General features: G+C 39.6%; 1 long non-coding RNA gene across 1 annotated transcript in view; it reads right to left on the reverse strand.

Moving 5' to 3' along the window:
• LOC141371943 (uncharacterized) overlaps positions 1-6,536 on the reverse strand; it is a 51,799-nt gene extending 45,263 nt beyond the window's left edge. Inside the window, exon 1 of the long non-coding RNA XR_012377304.1 lies at positions 6,504-6,536. This is a non-coding gene — a long non-coding RNA (uncharacterized lncRNA). The remainder of the gene's footprint in view (positions 1-6,503) is intronic.
• Positions 6,537-9,495: the final 2,959 nt, after the last annotated feature.

Here is a 9,495-nt window from a genome sequence, read left to right on the forward strand (position 1 = left end):
CAGGTATCCCTGCTTTCCTAAAGTTTGAGTCACGCCAATTCACTTCTAGGAATAATCTACTTTAGTGCCCAACTTTAGCTAACAAAGAAATCGGAAGAGAATTTTTGATTTCATTAGAAAAGCTGTTACTGTACAAATGTAGGCCTTTCCTAAAAGCAAATTCTCCTAGTGTGAACATTTGGAAAGTGGGATGTACTCTTTGCTCTACACTATTTTGCCTTATGAAATGTTTTGCAGAAACTCCACATCTAGAGAGTGAGGCAAGACCGTACCTTAACGTGATTCAGGTTTCTAATGGGTTCTCTGGCTGCTCCGTTGAGAATAGACTTGAAATTACAAGGACAGGAATAAGGGAGCCAGGTAGGTGGCTCTTGCAAAACGTTAGGCAAAGATGATGATGTCTCAGCTCAGAGTAGTGGCAGCAGTGTTGTTGGAAACTCACACCTTGGGTACGTTTTGAAGATAAAATCAACATGATTTGTTGCTATCAGCTATGAGGAAAATAGAAGAGCCACTGATCCCTCCATGTCCGAGCAGTTGGAAGGATAGATAGGTTTTTTTCCCAGATGAGGAATGTTATTGAAGGAGGAGATTTAGAGGAACAATAATGAGTTTGGCTTTGTACATATTGAATTTGAAGTGTCTACTGAAGATTGAGCTTGAGATGTCAACATTGGAATTAAATTTTAGGACTTGAACATAAACAGGTGAATCAGACTAGCCTTTACCATAGTTGGGTACTGAGAGTTATTACACATTGTATGTTAAATACCGTTTGACTATTTTTCTTTTCATGTGATTTACATTGGAATGTTGTGAGGGCAAGAGAATATGGGAGATGGGCAGTAGCAGGGAAGGATAATCATACTACCAAAACTCTGACTGCAATACCATTGAAATAGCATTGAAACTATCCAAAATATCACTAAACCCCAACACTGTGTATATTTGCAAACATAGTTTCAGTTTCTAAGGTTGATAGAGACATCTACCAAGATCCCCTTGAATCTTGGTTCATGGTCTATTTCAGTGATCTTAAACTCTGGTTTGTGCAGAATCAGGGGAGTGTATTAAAATGTACCTTTCTGACTCCATCTCTAGAGTCTGACTCAGAAGGTTTGGGTGATAGTAATAGTGGTCTGCAACCCAGATAGGAGTGTGGGAGAAAAGAGGAAGGAGACATTGTTTGTGGCAAATCGGCCTATGTAGTAGTGGTTTGGTTTGGTTTGGTTTGGTTTGGTTTGGTTTGGTTTGGTTTGGTTCAGTTTGGTTTAGTCTGTGGTTCATGAGCAAATTGCATTAACCATGAGAAAATTATCACTTTATTCTCACAACACCCTAAGAAAGGGTGGTGTTGGTGGGAAGAAAGTAATAGTATTAGTGTTATTTTACAGATGAGAAAACTGAAGCCCCAAGGAATGATGACTTACCAAGGTCATACAGCCAGTCTAGGCTGAGCTGAGATTTTAAGCTAAAATTGTTTGACCCCAATTCCTATACCCATGCTAGTACCTGTTGGGAATGGGAACATGGAAGGATGAATGGTTTGATGTGTGAAAAGGGGGTGATTCTAAGGTGCTGTAAATAATGTCTGGATTTACATTGGGACGGTGGAGTGAGTTCTGGAGTCAGGCTGCCTGGGTTCAAATCTGGACTCTGACTTGCCAGTGATGTGACCCTGATGCTATCTCACCCCTGTAAATCTCACTTTTCTTTTCTGCAAATAGAGCTACAAACAGCACCTATATCTCAGGGTTATTGTGTTGATTAAAGAAGATAATGCACTGAAACCCTATTCACCATGGCCTACAACATCTCTATATGATCTACCATCTGCTTTCCTCTCCAACCTCAAGCATGAAGTACTCTCTCCCATTGTACATCTTGTTCCAGAGATGCTGGCTTCTTTTTATTTCACAAAGAAAGTCTGGTTCATCTGGGACATTTATCTTGGAATACTCATCTGCCTGGAAAACTTCCCCCACTAAAAGAATGTCAGTTCAAATGTTTTTCCCACACAGAAGTCCTCCCTGTACACTCAAAGAAAAGTAGTCCTTCCTTCTTGAGTCACTATCTGAAGCTGTTTGTTTACCTGATTATTACTATCACTCCAACTAGAATTTAAGGTGCATAATGTCACTTGTTTATTACTATAGCCAGAGCTGTTAGAAAAGTACCTAATAGTAGAGGGAACTCAATGAACATTTGTGGGAAAGAAAGAAGGGAAGGAGGGAGAGAGGTAAGGAGGAGGGGTGGGAGGATGGGTGAGAGGAAAGCACAGAAGAAAGGGAGGGAAGAAAGAAATAAAAAATGGAAGGAAGAAAGGAAGGAAGGAAGGACGGACGGACTTGGCCCATCACCTGATGTATAGAAGTACTAAAGATATGCTATTACTATTATTATTAAAGAAATAGTTATTAAAATACCTACTATAAGCCAGGAATTGTGCTAAGCTAGATTTGTCAGCCTTATAGCAGAGTATATCCTTCTGAACCACTGTTGTGTATGGACTGAAAAGTTGCGGTGGGGATGGCCCACTGTGAGACTCTCTAACTCTTAAGGCTCATTGAATTCAGGACTTACAATCACATCTTCAATATCTGTAGGAAATCTAAATTCAACTGGAACTTGTCCCATGCACAAAACTCATTCTCCAAGCTCACACCAAACAGATGGACTATGCATTGTACCTAGGAGTCCAGCCAACTCTGGCTGTGCTGGTTACATTGGAGAATCTCACAGAAACAGGGTAGAATTCACAAATTTCCAAAGGGGAGTGAGCTCCTAAGTCCCACTTCCAATTTTGAATCACACAGGTTATGGGTTTTAAATGGATCTTTTCATTGTTTATCTTCACTCAACGTTCACTCCTTTTCCATCTGGGATGATAAGACATCATCTGTCACCTCTGCCAACCTCATCATCACAATTATCTGCCTGGCAGAGAATGACTGGTTTGGGGAATAGATATAGCTTTTCTAGAGAGTTAAATATACACATCCTTCTTCTGCAGGGTTTTGAGCATTGGTGAGTGAAAGCAGGAAATGTTCTGTGCTCAGAGAACTTTGGTGATCTCTCATTCCTTTACCAGCTTGAGTTACCAAATGGGCATAAATGCCCTTCAGCCGGGAATGAAACAGGCTCAGTTCCCAAAGCAGAACCATGGTCTGTGTTAAAAAGAATTTTTGAGTCTCCTCCTTTGGGCATCTACAATGAGATATTTAAGAGGATAGCACCAGTAACTTGCTCTTATTGGGAGACACCCAATCTATCCAGATTTGGAGTGTGTCAATTTAAAAGTGAGGGCTTTACTGTCCTACTTGTTTTGGCAAAATAAGTGTTGGAATTCAGTTCACTTAAAGAACACTTAATATGTACCAGGCCTCATGTGTTGATGTTACAACAGTAAACAAGCCACTTCTCTCATGGAGCCTCATAGTCCAGTGGAAAATAAAGTCAAGGAAATAATTCATTATAAGCCAATATGATGAGAGCTAGGCTGTTATAGAGTACTTTTTGGAGCCCAGAGATGTTTATCTAACCCAGATTTAGGTGGACAGAAGAGCCTGCCAGAGGAAGAGGTATTTTTATCTGAATCCTAAATGAATCCTAGACCAGTAAGTAGTCAATGGATCTGAGATCCAGGTCTCATTTTTTGAGTTATTCGCCTTATGAACATGGGCAAGTCTTTTAAAATCAAATAACATCAGTCTCTTTATCTTGGAAATGGGGTTAATAATACACCTCACAGGATCTGGTAACAACAAAAAAAAAATGGGCAAGTGGTTGGAAAATTCTAAAGCATTCTACAAAGTGCAAGGCAAGGTGTTATATGAGACACCACTGCTATCGATTCTCTAGCATCTCAGCCTGTAAGTGCCTAGATTGAAGCCAATCCAAAGCCAAGTTTGGCTTCACCTTTTCCCAACATCATTCATCTCTGAAAGTGCTTTGAAGTTATTTTGTAACCAAGCTCCACAAATGGAAACTCAAATTTATTGCCAGCTTAACTCTGCTGATACTCAATCTTATCTCCCACCACATCCCAAGTTCTGACCCCATAAGGTTTTTTTTCTAGCCTTCATGCTTTCCTAGGAAGCAAAAGAGCATGATCCATGAATATTTACCAGTATGATTTGTGATTTGTAAGCAGATTTGAGAATAAAATGTTAATATTTCAAGCATCAGAGTTGAAATGCATTCAAACTAAAACAGAGCTCTATTCCAAAGCAAATATGAGGAACAAGCTCTTCCATGGCATTACAGCAAGATTTATTGTTATGTCTCATCTTCTATAAAGCACAGCAATGCTCTCAACTCTCAGGGCAGCCCTTCTCACCTATCATCCTTGGAGGCACCAGAGTTAAAGTTCTCTCTTCCTAAACTGAAATACATTTTCCCGCTAATGAATAGATCAGTGGCCAACATGTTCATCTCCAAGTGTGATATCTGGAATTACCTATGAGATAGAAAACCCCACTCTAGAAACTGTGGGCCCAATGCTCAGAAAATCAATGTCAATTCCTTAGATGTATTTGGACAAAACAAAATGCCCAGTTGAAATAAGTCAGAAGATAACCTAAGAGAGAAAACAAGAGGAAACACGAAGCATTAATCTACAGAGACAATGCTTGTACCCTGCCCCACATTGTTGTAACTCAGCATAAGCAATTACCTTTTCTCTTTCTTTTTTTTATTCAAGTTTTTATTTAAATTCTAGTAAGTTAACACATATGGCAGGTGTAGAATTTAGTGATTCATCACTTACACATAACACCAAGTGCTCATCACAAATGCCCTCCAACTACTTTTTCTTAGATACAGACTTCTCTAGAGAACTTTTGATCCAGATGAGAAGTTCTCATCCTAATACTGGATCTTAGAAAGCTAAGATAAAGGCTCCCTCTCAAGCTTGCTCAACCTCAACACCTGGCATGATTTGACTGATGACTCAAAATGCTAAAATAAAACTAAAGCAGTGTGTTGAGGTAAGAATTAATGGAAGGGTTTGTTTTGTAGGTTTTTTTCAAAATATGTTGCCATTCATTAAAAATCCAGATGAAGACTTTGAGGACCAGATGTTTCCATCTGAGTCTCCTTTGGAAGAGAGTATAGTGAAACAGTTAAAAACCTGAATTCTGGAGTCTGTTTTAACTTTAGTTGTACTAGAATTTTTTATTTGCCCAGTATTTGCATTTTGGGGCTAATACAGAAAAGCCATAGTTTCCCTTCCTACCAATAGGTTGAAATCAAAGGAGAGAGCAAAGACTTGAGGATGCAAGAAAAAATGATCACAAAAGCTTCTTTGGGGTATCTAACAAAGGGAATCAGTGACGAGGTAGTGCAAAGAAGGTAAGTTTCGAATGTTTTCATGTTCAAGAGAGAAACTGTCCTAGCAGGACTGACACAGAAACACCTATTTGTCCTCAATCCTGAAGATCATTTGAAGGCGATTAACTTCTCGTCTACATTGTCTCTAAAGAAAGGATATCCTTCTCCCTAACCTTAAAAATAGAGTCTGAGAGGTAACACAGAGATGCCTGTGAAGGAGAGTTGACACTGTTGAAATTTATCATTTCTTCCTCTTCATGCCCTCACTTTAAACATGCTCCTCTATTGCAGATTACATTTAACTCTGCCTTATTTTGCATCCTTTAGTTATGTGTTTCCCCCATCTCTATATTATGAATTTAACAAGGTAGAGACCAAACACTGTGCCTCTCTTTCTTCTTCCCACACCGTGCCCACCAAGCCTGTACATAATAAGTGTTCATGAAGTGCTTGGTGATAAAATAAAATAGATGACTGAAGTGGAAATTTCAAAGATTCATAGTTTTTTTTTTTCTATCTAGTCTGTCCCTATGCAAAAGGAGGAAGAATGTAAGTTTTATTAAAGTAACCTCATAAGTATCCTTTTACTACTCACTCTCCCCATGAGTGTTCCTCAGATTGCCCACCTCCTTCACTGTAAACATGACTTATGTTCCAAATGTCTCTGTATCAAAACTTACCTGTCTTGCTTTCCATTTATGAAAGGAATTATATTTTCAAATCTTCAGGGTAAAAACTGGTTTCCTGGTAAACTAATCTGTTTGTTCAATAGCTGTTGATTCCTGGCATCTTAAGTGTGCTAGTCTTGAATTTATTTTGTAGGAGGTTCCTGGGACAAATGCCTTTATGAAAAAGATTATGTGTCTGACTCTAGATTGTTTAAGAAGCTAATGGAATTATAATATGAAGTGGAGAAGCTTTTTAGTCTTCAAACCATTCAGCCTGCAACCTAGACCTAGTTATAAATAAGCATTCATATGATGAATATGAAAAATCGAGATTAAAAAGAAGAGCGCCAATCATTCGATTTTCAAAAACTCAAGTCTTGGTGGCTGGTGCCAGAAACTTTATAAATGAGCAGCCGCTTGCGATGAGTGCTGTATTTTATGTATTTAAATGCATTAATATTAGAAAAATGAACAAGAAGTCATGGAAGCTGAGTATTTTCTTACTCTTTGAAAGTCCAGATCTTCAGGGTGACTTCCCCAGAAAACCAAGATATAAATGATTATTACAAGTTAAATAGGCTATTTTGGCTAAAGAATAAACCCAAAGGGGAGATAATGGAGGTGGGGAGGGGGAAATCTGCTATAGGCTGTATATGAAAAGAAGTGACTGCGAAGGACATGATTCTAGAAGAGGAAATTGAAGAAAGACAGCCTAATGTTTTTGCCCATCTTTGATTTTTAGAGAAAGGTGAATACTTAGCTTAACACAGGTAGAGAAGAAAGAATAGCAGAAAAATAGCAGAGCATGGTGAAAAAAAGCAGGTCTTTGAGTAAAGTTACCAGCTCTGCCACTAATAAGATGCTTTAATGGGAAAAAGACACTACTTTTTGGGACTCAAGTTGACCTATATAAAAAAATGAAGATGTTGGACCAAATGGTCTCCAAAGTCTGTTGGAAGAATGTCTGATGCTCAAGGAGTTCAGAAAACTGCTTAGGATGCTTTGAACCCATCAGCTCTATGATTAAAATCTTCACTTATACCCACTTTCCTCTTGTGCAGGCTCAGAGCACTTACCAGTAGATTAGGCAAAGGGGTCAATTCCCAGGCCTTTGGATCTGAAAAATGTGGTGTCACTTTCTCATCTTTGATTCCAATGATAAATTTTGGTTCATGATGCATAAAACAGATTATGAAAGACAAACTCCCCAAGCTATACTGCAGAACCATTAGACACCGCATCTTACTTGCAGGTAGTTTCTTAAAGGATTTGTCCACAGATACACCATGGAAGCCAACCACAATGATGCAATGTGCTTTGACTATCTAGTTGAGAGGGAGAACAACCACCTTTGGAAATGGTGGGAATAATACAGAGCCTGGAAAAGCCTTGCAGTTAACATGGAACTGTGTCCAAGCCATTCATTCATTTGACAAATATCTATTGAGCTCTTATTATGTACCAGGCACTGTGGTGGGCACCAGGAAACCCACAGTAAGCAAGACAAACTTGGTCCTTACTCCAATGAAACTTACAGTTTAAAGGGTGCTATGAGGGGCGCCTGGGTGCCTCAGTCGTTAAGCGTCTGCCTTCAACTCAGGTCATGATCCCGGGGTCTTGGGATTGAGCCCCGCATTGGGCTCCCTGCTTGGCGGGAAGCCTTCTTCTCCCTCTCCCACTCCCCCTGCTTGTGTTCCCTCTCTCGCTGTGTCTCTCTCTGTCAAATAAATAAATAAAATCTTTAAAAAAAAAGAGGGGGCGCTATGACAGTTTTATGGACCACCTACAATTGGATGTCATGGAAGCCCTCCTTTAATAATAGCAATTAAGAATTGAATAAGCCTTCCAGTTCTTTTAGATATTCCTCAAATGAGGTATTTTTCATTTCTTACCTCTGAACACACTATACTTTATCAGGATCCTCTTTACATGGAGTCATCAGAAGTGAATCTCAGATGTATTTTAAGAAGAAAGGAACAGGATTCTCCATTCTCCCTGTTCTGAATACATTGTTACATTAATGCAGCCTGTGATCCCAGTGGCTCTCATATTAACATAATAATGATGATGATAATGATGATGGTGATGAATAAGAATAATGAGAATGCCAAGATTCTGAATGCCTGGACTAAAGTCTGTATTCTACCTCCGTCTTGGTTTGGGTTCCTCCAAGAGCAGGAATAGGTTGAGGAACAGTTACAAGACCTAGATGGCCTGACTCTGCCATATACTCCTCACAGGTAGTTCCTTCTTCTGAGAAACGCCTTCTTCCTCCCTATATTTCTCTGCTTGCCCACTCACTGGCTGGTAGTATCTATAAAAATCTTTGGATCCTAGGGCGCCTGGGTGGCTCAGTTGGTTAAGCGACTGCCTTTGGCTCAGATCATGATCCTGGAGTCCCAGGATCGAGTCCCACATCGGGCTCCCGCTCAGCAGGGAGTCTGCTTCTCCCTCTGACCCTCTTCCCTCTTGTGCTCTCTATCTCTCATTCTCTCTCTCTCAAATAAATAAATAAAATCTTTAAAAAAAAATCTTCGGATCCTAGATAACACTTCCTACAGGAAGCCTTCCTCGACTCCCACACATGGTTGGCTTGCCCTCTTACATGTTTCTATAGCATATTGCCTTTGCTTTTGTCACGGCACTCACCTTGCTATATTTGCGTTGCCTATTGTTCATTTGGATTCATACAACTGTGAGTTCTAAATAGGTGTAGAAGGTGAATGAATGAATGATATTCACTACTTCGCTCTGGACCAAACAAGCATGACCCCCCACATAACTTTGTTTTTAAAAAAGCACAGATCTGCCTTCAGCATAAATGTTGATTTACTCCCAGTGAATATTCTTCCATTAGGCCTATTCTGGTTTCTTCTAATCCATGAAATATGACTTATTTTCGTTATTGGAATAGAATAAGGAAAAGCACACGGTTTTTAAAGACTATTTGGTGGATGCAAGGGGAGACAATCCCACAATAATCAGGCTGCCTCTCCAGCCTGTAAGTCCTGATGAATCCCTCTAAACCACTTCTAGATAGTATATTCAGGAAACTAATCAGACACAAGGTCCCACAGACGGATGTCCTCCAGATGATGCTGCTAGTGAGGCAAAAAGAGATTGACACTGTGTGATTTCCCCCCTTAACTGACAGAAGAGTCCTCATTCAGCCCAGGGAAACAAAAGCCAGGACCTGAGGAACCAGTAGAAGAATAAAGAAGACCATGGACATTAGTGTCTAAGAGATCTTGAATTAAACTCCGGATCTGTCCCTTATCAGCTATATGACCTCCCAAGTCACTTACATCCTATGAGCCTGACTTTCCTCTGCTGTAAAATGGGGATAACATTTCTTTTTCTTAAAACCATGCCTGGGATTTAATATATCCTGATCTTAAAAGATAGATCATAGCATATAGACCAAAGAATATCCAATTTGAAGTGGAAAGGGAAAAAAAAGGCAGTAGGTTGCTACTCTTAAGAAGCAAATAGCTTT

Source organism: Callorhinus ursinus, unplaced genomic scaffold (assembly GCF_003265705.2).
Source record: "Callorhinus ursinus isolate GAN/ISIS: 27379988/994484 unplaced genomic scaffold, GSC_fseal_2.0 scaffold3, whole genome shotgun sequence".
Taxonomy (NCBI): Eukaryota; Metazoa; Chordata; class Mammalia; order Carnivora; family Otariidae; genus Callorhinus; species Callorhinus ursinus.